This window comes from Bidens hawaiensis, unplaced genomic scaffold (genome assembly GCF_021521415.1).
Source record: "Bidens hawaiensis isolate Kalapana, Puna unplaced genomic scaffold, B.hawaiensis_p1.1 tig00015187_1, whole genome shotgun sequence".
NCBI classification, from domain to species: Eukaryota; Viridiplantae; Streptophyta; class Magnoliopsida; order Asterales; family Asteraceae; genus Bidens; species Bidens hawaiensis.
This window is the reverse complement of record NW_027492345.1, coordinates 295,834-309,592: the sequence shown is the minus strand read 5'-3', so window position 1 is coordinate 309,592 and position 13,759 is coordinate 295,834. Positions and strand designations below refer to the sequence as shown.

At 32.1% G+C, this 13,759-nt stretch overlaps 1 pseudogene; it reads right to left on the bottom strand.

The window, feature by feature from the left end:
- Positions 1–2,206: 2,206 nt before the first annotated feature.
- LOC143548474 (replication protein A 70 kDa DNA-binding subunit B-like) overlaps positions 2,207–13,759 on the bottom strand; it is a 37,916-nt pseudogene continuing 26,363 nt past the window's right edge.

Genomic DNA, 13,759 nt, shown 5'->3' with positions numbered 1-13,759 from the left:
GTTAGGCGACAGTTAGTTGAGCTATCTCTACGACTTGTATCGAATGAGTTGAAATTAGACATGAATAACAGTGTGGAGAAATAAAACCCAAACCAGCTGCAGTATGGTTGGTTGATTCATGGTGATGGGTAAAATTTGCGGGTGGGTCGACAGTTTTCTTACACCAAGGTAAACTCACTGTTCATTAATTTTTTGGGGATTAAACATTATGGATAGTTCATGGTTGAATGGATAGAGGAATGTAAGTATTAAAGTAAATCCTTTGGTGTAGAGTAATACATAATTTAAAAAGGGTGATCAAATCGTATTCGTCTCGACTATGTTGACTATTGTTACAAATGGCTGCGAGCCCCCGACATATAATATGAAAAATAAGATGTCACATACTAAATGATTAACAGCAGAGCGCATCAATGAACTGGAAAACCAGATGGCCCGTTTGACTATATGATAACCTGTTTGAACGGAATCACTTAAAGTGCCTATTTACTACCTGGATTGCTTATCACAAATTCATTATCTTTTGACCCGTTTCATTTTTATACACCATATTTAGGCTCGTTTATATATCAGTTAACTATATTTTGAAGGTTTTCGCTTTAGCTCACTATGTTTTGATGTGTCTCATTATAATACACCAGATTTTGGTGCGTTTCATCTTAAAATTACATATTTTTGCATGTTTTATTTTAATACAACGTATTTTGATCCGTTTAATGTAGTTTCCTCGTATTTTGACCTGCTTATATGTTGGATACATTATAATTAGGTTAAAATTATTCTTGTTACAACTTAAGACCCTACGATATATCAGTTAAGAGTTAAGACTCAGAATTGATCATAATTGATATATGAGAGAGAATGCGCACAACCGAAGTTGTCGATTAATGTTGTTATTTTTGGCATTATAATGTAATATAGAAGAAGAGAGATTTCAATATAAAGAAACAAAATATAGAGTTTCTTATAATGATATTTAAAACCAAATTTAAGTCGTCAACTGATTATAACAGCAGAATGCATTAATGGACTGGAAAACCAGATGGCCGGTTTAACTATATGATGACCTGTTTGAACAGAATCAATTAAAGCGCCTAGTTGGACCTGTGAAATTTTAATTCACTACCTGGATTGCTTATCACCAATTCATTATCTTTTGACCCGTTTCATTTTTATACACCCTATTTCAAGTCGTTTATATATCAGTTAACTATGTTTTGAAGCTTTTCGTTTTAACTCACTATGTTTCGATCGGTCTCATTTTAATACACCAGATTTTGGTGTGTTTCATCTTAAAATTACATATTTTTTCATGTTTTATTTTAATACAACGTATTTTGATCTGTTTAATTTAGTTTATTCGTATTTTGACCCGCTCATATATTGCCCCGTTTCAATTTAATACACCATGTCTGGACTCATTTATATACCAGTTAACTATATTTTGACCATTTTCGTTTTCATTCACTGTGATCTGGCCTGTTTCATTTTAATACACCAGCTTTTGGCCCGTTTCATCCTAAAATGCCATATTTTGGCATGTTTCGTTTGAATACAACATTTTTTGGTTCGTTTAACTTCGTTTCACCATAACTTGACCCGATCATATATCAGCTCACTATTTTTACCTGTTTACTTATCATATCATAATTTTTTTAATAATAATATTTATGTTACATACAAACAAAACTTATGACAGTTATACAAATAATATACAAGCAGACTTAGTTAAATTCCGTGTGTGAAGTTTGAGAGAAGTTCCTTTATTAAATTACTTATGGCTTGTGGACCTCATTAAATTAGTTATGGTTTAGGCGTGACTTTATTCGAGTTTCTAACCACTTGATCTCGAATAAGTTAAAGTGCAACTTGTGCAAGTGGGCTTAGTTAAATTAATTATGTCAAGTTTGAGTGGACCTCATTAAATAAGTTATGGTTTAGGCGTGACTGTATTCGAGTTTCTAACCACTTGATCTCGAATAAGTTAAAGTGCAAATCGAATACTTAATACTCCTTCTGGAAAGCAACTTTTTATGTAACATGTGAGTTTCTATTAAATAAAAACCATGCAAGTTGCTGGTAAACGCCTTTCTATAAGCTAGGTAACAAGCATTTGAAATAAAAAATAACGAAAGATGATAACAGAAGTAGGACCAGCATCTTACGATTTCGTTTTGTAAAACGCAAATGCACAAAGAAATGCTCATCAAGATTGCGTTGAAGATATATCATCCAGCAGGAACTTAGATTCAGCCACATAATCAACCGAGCTAACAATCTTCACAGTAATCCTCTGTCTTTTGTTATTATTGTACTCCCGTGGTGCAACCATCAAACGAAAAATGTGTGGGACCCATGTGGCTTTCTTAAGCTGTGTTTGATAAGCACTTCTATCGTCTTATAAGCAGTTGAAAGGAGAATTATAAACCTGAATGTGGGCCTAATAGTCATCCAAGCATGTGATATGGCGTGATGCAGACGTCACATACTAAATGATTAACAAATAAGATGCTATAGTCACTAATAAAATCTGACTTGCTTGTAATAATTATTAATAAACTGTTTAGAATGATAACAAAATTTGCAAAAGTGATATTGAAACAATATTAATTATTGAAATTACATAACAAGAGGAAAAATAAATAGTGCAGATCTATGCCTTCATCATTTTAGCATATTAATAAATAAAAAATCCAATATAACTATTGAGTATTGTATCATACAAAACTAAACTAACATAAAATCTGAATATTAACGAAATAAGTTTGTGGAAGATCATATTCGTAAATGTTCAAACCGGTTAGCAATATTGATTGCACAATATGTTGTTAAAATAGCCTTTATTTTAGTTTTTTGTAGGATTTACCTTTGACCTCATGTTATCAAGTTCAGCAGCAGAGCAGCCGATTATGGTTTATGCCTCGTCAGCAAAAAGAGACATCCAAGCTTCACCATTGGCGTCTGAGAACTTGGCTGACACAACATACCTGCAATATCAACCATTTATGTACATGTCATGGCCATGATTAGTAGTCGTCAAAATCATTACAGGCGCACACACCTCAAGTTAGAGTCAATTTGTGTGGTTTTGCACATTTCACATGAGTAACCAGAATCAACATTATCAGTAAGTTTTTTGTTGCAAGTTTTGCAGGCGCGATAATACATGGCTTGATCAGTCTTGATGAAACTCATACATGCATGTGTGGTGTAATATACAGGCTACAAGACAAATGTAATTGTTAGGCTAACATAATAAGTCAAAGCTGGTATGATGTTGGATGACATTATTGTTACTTTGTGACACTTTAGGTGATAGGTTGTCGGAAGCTAATACCTTTGCTTCACCCAAAGACGGGTTGTTGGTTATATAGTCAAGTCCCACGCGATCAGAGTACATCGACGGGCCGTCATTTATAAGCCCAGGTTTGAAGGTGGACCCCACATATTCAAATTTCGTGATGCTTCCTTCTGAACCATACCATGTTTTTAGTTTATGTGACTCAGGGCTGTTTGGGTTTATGTTGATGATGGTTTTGGTGATTGTCGACAATGTTATACCTAAAGCAAATAATCAACAACAAATAAGCAAGACGTAATTAAACATGGTAATTTAAAATGTACATAGGTTGGCTTTATGGATTACCTCCAAAATCAGATACTCTTAACGATTTGATTGCCACAATCGGTGAGGCATCAAACATGTCTAGTAGTTTGTCACCGATGCCGGTGGCAAGGGGGGCCCACAAAGATACAGTTACTGACTTCATCCTAAAAGATCAACAAGCAAACCGCACGCACGTATAAAAGGGGATATAAATGGTAAAACAGGTTAAAAAAGTGGTGTTAAGTGTCATCGACTATAGTTATGTCATGTTTTGGAACGATCTCTTTATCAACCTTCCTTCGGATGCTCATAGATGATGATACATGTTGTACGACACCAATAACATCTGCAGTGAATTATTTAAGGAGTCAAAACTGTAAGTAAAGGAACATTTGTACTTAATAAATTAAAGAGTTCAAATTGTAAGTCAATGAAAATACAAAGATATACTAAAAGTTTAATACCAATTAGTTCTTTTTCATGTAGATATCGGCCTAGTTGATCAATTGGGACAAAGTTGAAGTTTGTTTCTGGGATAAAAACTGGTTCGTTAACTGCCTCCTCCACTTGTGAATTTTCATTCAAGGTCATTTCATAATCATTGTCTACACGATTGTATGCTTTGTTAGCCCTTTTTAAGTACCCGCCCGATATGTAGTAAACTTTCCCCAGATCAAATACTTCAAAAAATTTCCTTGCAGCGGTGTTAAACATGGTTGCTTGAATTTGCGTACCCTATAATTATATTTGTTATAATCTCCGTATGTTTGTAATAATATATAATGAGGGTGGAGATAACGGAAACTTACGTCGTCGTCACTTAGCTCGACACTAAAAACATAGCCTTCACCTCGTGTGTTGTTGTAGTGGCGCATGGGACCTTTAGCAGTGACACGAACTTTAATGGTCCAGTTTCCTTGATACGGGTTCAAGGAAGCGAGTGGGTAAACCTTCATTGGTATAGACGTACGTGACATGCTGTAATAGAAAGACCATGAATTATTCTTATATAAAAGATCAAGAGTCAATAATAGAAGTCAATATAACAACTACATGGCATAACAAAAACGCATCACCAGTATAGTATCATGTATTAAAAATAATATATATAAATCACATAAATTTATGTTACAAATATTCAATGATATTGATAAACTTCAAAGTGGTGTATCAATACACATGAGAAGCATGTTTTTAATAGGATAGTATGGAAAAAGAAACTTGAAGCACCAAACAAAGTAATATTACTACCCTTAAATGTTTATCATATCAAGGCTTGAAGTTCAATCATATAATGGCATCTAAAACTATCAATTGAACATCTGTGAAAACATCAAATATAACATAGCATGTTTTGCGTCTAATCAAATGCGGCAACTTAATGGAATTCCAGTAATGGAAAATTAGGAAGTGCTGATAAAGTTTGTGGGAGAAAGGCAGAGTAAAATGATGATAGGCCAATAACATAGTAATTAATTCCATATATGCTTATTCCAATATTCTATAGTATCATGTATTGAAAATAATATATATAAATCACATAAATTTATGCTAAATAGATCATGAATAACAGTTTTGAGAAACAAAGTCCAAACCAGTTGCAGTATGGTTGGTTGATTCATGGTGAAGCTGACCAAATATTGTGTAATTTTAACATCTAAATGTCTTTAAAGTGGAGCTCTCTGCATAAATGTTATGGTACCCGAGGTAATGTGGTGCAATGTTAACTTGCAAATCTATTGTCAAACCTAATTATCAACCAATAAACCACAATGAAACCAAATTTAAAGGTGAATCGGCTAATATGTTCAAAACAGAATGAAATCAAAAGGGTAATGAATAGAAATAATCAACAATCATGGGAATTGAGAATACATAATACAAAGGAAGAGTATAACATACCTAATACCAATAAACCACAACCAAACCCTGGTGATGATGATGATGAATTTCGTGTGGCTGTTTGGCTGTTTTTATAGCATAGAAAGTAGCAATCAGGATAGAAACTGACATGAATTAAAATAAATTGATTGAGGAATTGATTGATTGTTGAAGAAGAAATTGATTGAGGAATTGTTGTATGAGGTGTAACGTATACAGAGAGAGAAGGAGAGGAATTAAAACAAAGTATTGAGGTTGATTGTTGGATTGAAATCGCCGGCAGGGGGTTCTGGATTGAAATCGCCAGAAGGTAGGGTTGGAAGCCGGAGGTGGAATTTTCAGGCAAAGGCAATTAATTCAATGGCGTCTGATGGAGGAGAGTTAAGGAAATTGAAAGGTTGCCTGTATGTTTTATAATATAGATATAGATATAGATATAGATATTATATATATATATATATATATATATAGGGAGAGGATCAAGAGAAAACTCATCTTTAGAGAGAAAACTTAAAAACTTCTAAAAAATTATTTTTAATTAAAAATACAAAAATATTTTCAAATTTCTGTTTTTGCCATTATTCTTATATTTTCTTACCCTTTGCTCGAAAAAAATATAAAAAAAATAAAACAATAAAAATAAATAAAAAAACCCGCTGTAATGCACATACGTATTACTGTGCGATACCGTTGTATTACACATGTGTATTACTATGTATTTTTAAGATTAATAGTGTTTAATTGCATATATTCAATATTTGTGTATTATATATGTGTAGTAGTGTTGTATTATATGGAAAAAAAATAATAACAAAATAAAAGTCGATGTAGTACACATGTGCGTTAATGTTGTATTACACATACGTAGTAATGTGTATTTGATGTGCGTATTAGTCTTATATTGCATATATACAATAGTGTGTATCAAATATGTGTAATAGTGTTGTATTCTAAGCAATACAAACACTTTTGCATATATGCAATGCACACTATTACACATGTGCACTATACCGACAAGGTTTTTTTTTTTTTTTTTGACCAACAACAACATATAAGAATAATGGAAAAAAAAGAAACTTAAAAAAAAATTTTAAAAGTAGTTTTTTAAGAGTTTTTAGGTGTTTTTAAGTTTTCTCTTTAAGAGTAGTTTTCACTAGATCCCACCCCATATATATATATGTATGTATGTATATTACTAATTTTATAACACATGCACACCACGCTTGTCATAAATAAAGATGTAATAACACTTAGTCTTTCGTTTTACATAACCTAGAGGTATCATCTACATGGTCTTTTCTTAAACAAGTCAACTAGTTGTACTTATAGCATGCATAAAAATATATGTCATCCGAGAAATAGTTGGTGAATAAACATAAGTTTTTGTAATAATATATATGTGATGTAAAATCAACCAATCACATGTTAATGCGCCAATATGAGCAACATGAGTACGTAAAAAGAGCAAGTAGTAAGTATAGTGTGGCCCACATGTCGTCTCCACGTACATGAGTAGGTGTAAGATCTTACTCGAGCTTGATGCAATACACAATGAGAAACTGAGCCAATACTTTGAGATATTGCGCAAACAACAAACAGTATAACAGAACATATGCAAACATGTGTACACGTATTAACATGAGCGTGAGTGGTGTTTGTGATAAGCGTGTTATAAGGTATGTATGCTACCCCCAAAATATAAAATAAGAAAATAGGGTATGAATACTCACATGATGAGTATCGCAATTGAAAGATGAAAAATACACTTAAACCAATGCACCGGACAAGTTCAGTTCAACGAGCGATCATAGAAAATATAAAAGATTCTAGGTTCAATGAAAGGTTTAAGTAAAATAAAAGTAACAAAAAAAGAAATGAACGGTTCGGTTCATCATTTAGGGTTTTAAGTAGAAAAATTAAGCTTTTTGGAAAAATATATATTTCACTATAATTTTCTAGATTTTTTTGTCGTAAAAGTTATTTCCTTTGTTTTTAGTTTATAGACTTAACTGCATGGTTGGTCCCTGAGGTTTCCAAATATCGCACGCTTGATCCCAAACTTCACTAATAACAAACTTGATCCTTATAGTTATAAACTTATCACTAAGGTGGTCTAGATATATGAATTTTGTAACTACGGTGGTCCATGCTGCATCGTTAAATTTTTTAGTTAAGTACGTGTAAAATGACCAAACTAGCCCTACCCTTCTTCTTCTCCACCCACCCTTCTTGTTAACAGCCACCATCACCACCACCGCCCTTCAGTTACCATCCTTACCAGCCAATCTCTTTCTCCTCAAGATAAATCTCTAACCAAACCCTAATTTCAACTAACTTTACCTCCAGATATATGTCGACTCTTCATTCAAACCCCAAAGAACCATTTCAGAGTTGAATATGGATATGGAGCAATTTGAAATGGAGATGTATGTGTGGCAGTTTATCGCCGTAAAATCGGTGTTCCAAGTACAAATGGTTTTTATTGGTAATTCCAAACCAGAAAATCGGTGTATCAGAAATATCAATCTCAAAGGGGCATTTTACATCTCCAAGGGTTTTGATTGGTAGGTCCAAACGTTTCGATTTGTAGATTCAAACGAGAATCAGCGACGGAGTGGTATGGTCGACGGGACGTGGCCGAGCGACGGGAGGAAGAGTGGTGTTGTATGGTCAGACCAAAGAGTGTGGTGGTGATAACGGGTAAGGACAACTGTAGTTACAAAATTCACACATCTGGACCACCTTAGTGATTAGTTTATAACTACAATTTTGTTATTAATTAGTGAAGTTTGTGGATCAAACATATGATATTTGCAAACCCAGTGACCACCCATGCAGTTAATTCTAATTTATAAGAAGGATTATGTTATGATAAGTATTAATCAATTTAATTTGCTTGATTTGTTTCATGAGAAGGACAAAACATGCCTAAAAAGTAAGAAAATAAGTTTAGCGAGTCGTTCGTTTATGGCAAGACACAAACTCAACTTTATATCGGTTTAGGTTCCGACACGTTAAGAATGTTGAAAAGATGTTAATAAGATGAAATAATTAATTTATAAAAGTTGAATATCCCAAAAGTCCTAAACTTGACTGAAAAGAACATAAGCGAACTGAGTTCTTTTTTGTTGAACTAACACCTTTGTCAAATATATTTCAACACGGCATTGGCTCTAAACTGTGAAATATAACATAACATGGCATGACATACTCGATGAATGAACAAAGAAAATAAGAAACTTGAAAGACTTGAAACTAGATTTGACTTACAAAAGTCAAAGTTGCAAGAATCACTAATAGAGACGTGTTTGCATGAATTTGAGGTGTGTTTGCATGAATTTGAGGTGAAATATAAATGTGGCAATTTGGTATGGGAGATGAAAGGGCCAATTTATAGTGAAAATTGTCTAAAAGATACTTCAAATTGTTTAATTGGTAATTAAGGTCATAAAATAGTTATAAAGGTTAATAATTATGTAATTCTAACCAATTGAATGAGGATAAAGACTTGGAATGTGATCAAGAGAGTTTATGATCATCATAACTAGTCCAAATGAAATAGAATCAGATTGAATTGGCCATGAATCAGATTAATTGCTTGAATTTACACAAAACGCGTAACAAATGGGTCTATCGCGTATCGCGAAGAACCAAGTCCTTGGTCTTCGATTAAATGAAATAAAAACACAAAATACCTGAAATGGAACTTGCAATCGAATTGTAATAAATAAAATTAACATAATAAACATAATCACCGTAAATCATTCAGAACCACATAATTAACATAAACAAATCCAACATTTATTAATAAATGCGGATCCGAACTATATCGAAAGTCTAAAACGATTCAGGTGTTAGGTTTGAAAATTAACGAATGTCACACCCAACATATTTTGTTTTTCTCTTCATTTCTCCCTAAAAACAATTACGTTTTTTTTGCATTAAGTTGGTATATGATTTCATAAGGGGCTTTGTAAAGCTAGAAAAGGTATGTCGGTATGGTTTCCATAATTTATTTTAAAAATGTTACTCCGCCACCTGATGATAAAATACAAGATTTCCATAGACACGGTGTTTTTTCTAAGCCTTAGGCTTGTTAACGAACCGAATGTTTAGCAAATTGTATAACCCGTTCAGCAGGAAGCTCGTTTATGTTCATTTATTTAATAAACAAACGAACATGATCAAAAATTTAGCGTTTGTTTAATTAAAGGAATGAACATTAACTCATGTTTCGTTCGTTCACTTATGTCTGTGAACTTCATTTATACTCGTTTATGTCTGTTTATTGATGTTTGTTTACATACTGATAGAAAATAATTAAATATTATTTGGATGAGTCATCTACTTAAATGATATTATATTTGTTTGTTTGTGTTCATTTAAGGGTGTCATTTATGTTCGTTTACCTTTGTTTGTGTTCATTTACATTTGTTCATATATCTTCATTTATCGATATTGTTCAGTTATGTTCGTTTATATTCATAAACTATTCGTTTAGATTTTAAACAAACGAATATGAACATTTTCATTTTTTAAATAAACGAACATGAACAAGAAAATTTGTTCGATTAAGTGTCCGTGTTCGTTTAAAGTTAAATGAACGAACATGAGCATGTCCTTGTTCATGTTCATTCAGTTCGTTTATAGACCTCAAGCATCGGATTCCAATTCCATACTCGGTTAATATTTGCTCCAATCACTAATCCAAGGTGTGAACATGGCAAAGATCCGGTTTTGCACCCGATCATATTAACAAAAGCTTCGGCCTCCTCCCGGTAAGTCGTAACCCCAAAAAGGGTTGATTTTGAGTAATTAATTCGCAACCCCGAAACAAGATGGAAACATCATGTAACACCCCAGCTAAAGCGGAAACGCCTGAGTGTGACGTAAAGAATGCTCAAACACACGTGACACTATTAGGTGACCATAATAACATTATTTCATTAAAATCTTCATGTAACACAAGTTTATCAAATAATACAAGTTGTAACAAATAAATAATCAAAAGATAAGTTGTTCTTTGAATATCCTATAGGCATGCCATGTGTCTTCTAACTCTCATTTTTGTATCTTTACACTTGAAACATATGTATAAAATAAAGTTAGCTATGAACATAGCTGGTGAGAATCTCACAGTTTGATATAATACGTAAAAACCATACAATTCCATGAAACTTATGAAATGAGCACATAAGGGTTCTTTACACTCGATGCAATGGACCTGAGTGTAAAGAACAAACGAAGGTCCTTTCCAGTTGGGGCTACCAACGTACTCGGATATGAGGTCCCTTTTCCACTCGATACAAACGGACCTGTGTGCAAAGGGGGCGTATGATCGTACTTATTGAGGCAACCACTTGAAATCCACGTATATAACAAATAAGCAATAAAGCACGCAAGTCCATGATATGAATTGTAGTTTGTAAGCGAAATTGTAATACTTTGAATTTGTAATAAGATACATATGCCACCCCAAAATTTGAAAACGTTTAAAAGGGGTTGTGAGAAACTCACCTCGAAATCGAAGATAGCTTGAAATATAAACCGAAGTACAATAATGAAACCGGAGCAATCCGAACATCTCGAACTATGAATAAAATTAATACGAAAGTTTAACAACTAAATAACGGGATTATTAAAGTTAATTATTGATTTGGTTTTAGGAATATTGCATTATTTTAATATATTTTATTAACATTTTATGGCTTCTTATATTATAATATTATACTTAAACTTTTAATGGAAATTTAATGATTTAAAATTATTTTAATATTATAACTAAGTTATTGAATTAAAAGATAACGAGTTTTAAAGTTTACGATTTTGAGATTAACTAACAAGCGAATTATGGTTAACGAATGACAAGTTACTAATTTTAAAGTTAACGGGCTACGGTTGACGAAATATATGTTAACGAATTAAGCAAATGATTTAAAGCTTAAAAAAATTGAACGAAATTATATTAACGGGTTAATAATTTATTAATATTTTAATTATATTTTAGCGACAAGGTTAATGCTAAGCTTAAATATTATAACGTTCACGAAATCTTTGGCGTTACCGATGTTCTTTATTTTGAAAACGAAAGTGCTAACAAGTTATAAAGTTTGACGAACGATAAATAAATATATAGATGTTAAACGGGTTTAAAACGAAGTTGACGGGTTTTTAAGTGAACATGATAGCTATAGATTTATCATTGATTTTAAGTACTTAAAAGTAATTTTATTTGATTTAAAAATGATTTATAAATATATATTTGGTTTAATATAAATGGCTTGAAAAAAATAATAAAGGACATGCAATGACCCGGGTTCATACCCGGGTCCTCACGAACAGGCTCAACCACTGGACCAACTTGCTTGTTCTTACTTTAACGAAAAAAATATAATTATAAACACATAAGCTTGTTCATCTTCTCCATTAACAAACCCTAGATTTCAGTTAGTTCATTGGTTCCATGTTTGCTTAAATTGAGTTGGGGGTTTTGTTCTTCGGCTCAAGACGAATCAAACGAATGTATTACTTACCTGGTTTTGAAATGATTTGACGGTGAACGAAGGATCACCGGAATACGAACTTGCCGGATAAATTCGAGGTTACCAAGATTTTGTTATGTTATTTGATGATTGCAACAATTTTATTTGGTGTCTAGGATCCTATTTATAATAGCAATTGGAGTGTAGGACGCAAAACCATTGTTAATGGGATTCTGGCCGTTAGCGGCGGTTTCGCATATAATAATGGCCTAAATTACACACACATTGATTGTTAAAACACGTTATTATTGACGATTTAGTATATACGTTATGGTCTAGGAGCGTTACGGGATTTTAATTGGATTTTAAAGGGTGTTTAATGGCTTTATTTGATGACCGGAACCGTTTCTCGGCTTGCCGGAAATACGGTCTGAAAAACGACGGAGATGGGGTGTTACGGGACTGGTTATAATAAATTATATTGATTTGAAAAAGTTACAGAATGGCCCCTCAACTTTCTTAATTTTTAAAATTCAAAATCAATTCAAGAAATTTAAATCGCATTATATGTTTCTAGTAACCTAACATTCTAACCATCTAGTCTTCAATCCTCAAATTAATCTTCTACCTGCAGCACGTTTAAAATAATATATTCTTGTCAACACACATGTTGGTGAAATTTCATAAGTTGATACATAAATAATATAAAAGTGATTGTTGATTCACATGTCACAATGTAATATATATCCAATCATAAAGTAAATGGAATGCAACAAAAAATAATGCCCCATAACAAGCGGAATAATTCCACCATTCATTTCAACCGAAGTTGAAGAATAAGTAGCGCAGATACGTCCCGTTGACCCTCCCACTTTGTGTTTTAGTTTGCGAATAATCACCATAAAATCAAAAACAACGTTTCACATAGCCACGTATAGTCATCATAAACAATATGAAAGAAATATTATGAACATGCGTGACATCATTGTAAATCAGTTGGTAAACAAAAAGTATGAATTAATAAGAAAACATAGTAACGTGCTACATCCCAAATATTAATAAAACATGAAAAAGGGTTATGAAACTCACCTCGAAAATGAGGCCGGGAGTTTTAACGATTCAAACAAACGAGGCAGAGAATCACGGTTGTTTATCCTAAACAAGTAAATATGTATGCTACATTTTTACGAGTCTAAACAGAAAGGAAACTATGACAAATTGGGACTTAGAATTTTTTGATTTAAAATAAGTTTAACTAAAATGAACTAAAGTTTAAATAAATCATTTGATATTTATTAGTTGAAGAATGGTTTGTAAATGAATAATTACAACTTATTAATATAAGCTTAAATAACAACATTAAGTAACATAATTAATTAATGTATTAATTAATTAATTTAAGGTTTTTAAATGAATTATTTTAAACAAATTATACATATTAGTTTATGTTGAAAAAAATAAACAATTAATTTACTTAATTAATTATATAAAGATATAAAGTATATTAGTTATATTATAAGAAAATATTTAAATTAAACAATTTTGTATAAATCATCTTATTTTAAAAAAAGTGTATAAGTTTTTAATGATCAACGGATCATAAGATTTTTCTAAATATTTACGCTTGTTCTTGCAAAATAACTAGGTTTGATCCAATATTTAGAAAATCAAAGGGTTTGTCTTGGATATCCATATTCATTACGATTCTAAAAACCCAAATATAATATTTTTATTATAAAAGTACTGTGATCATGAAGAACAACTTATGAACAAGTATGAACATTTAAGG